The following is a 371-nucleotide window of genomic DNA, read 5'->3' as shown; positions in this document are numbered from 1 at the left end:
AACTCAGGTGGGTCCCTGAGTCAGAGCTACCCAGGGAAGCATGTGCAAATTCTGATTCACAGAAACTGTTAAAAAAAAATAAATGTTTGTGAGAACTTCCCTGGTGGTCCAGTGGCTAAGACTGTACTCCCAATGTAGGGAGCCCGGGTTCGATCCCTGGCCAGGGAACTAGATTCCACATGCCACAGCTAAGACCCAGCACAGCCTAAATAAATAAACAAATAAATATTTTTAAAAATAATAATAAATGTTTGTGGTCTTAAGCCATTAAGTTTTGTGGGTAATTTGTATTGGAGCAATAGATAACTAATACAGTGGATAAGAGGTTGATTCAAAGTTCAAGAAAGACCAATAGATTTTAATGTAACAGA

The sequence above is a fragment of the Leucopleurus acutus genome (assembly GCF_964270905.1).
Source record: "Leucopleurus acutus genome assembly, chromosome: 13".
NCBI classification, from domain to species: domain Eukaryota; kingdom Metazoa; phylum Chordata; class Mammalia; order Artiodactyla; family Delphinidae; genus Leucopleurus; species Leucopleurus acutus.
Note: the sequence above shows the minus strand (reverse complement) of the source record.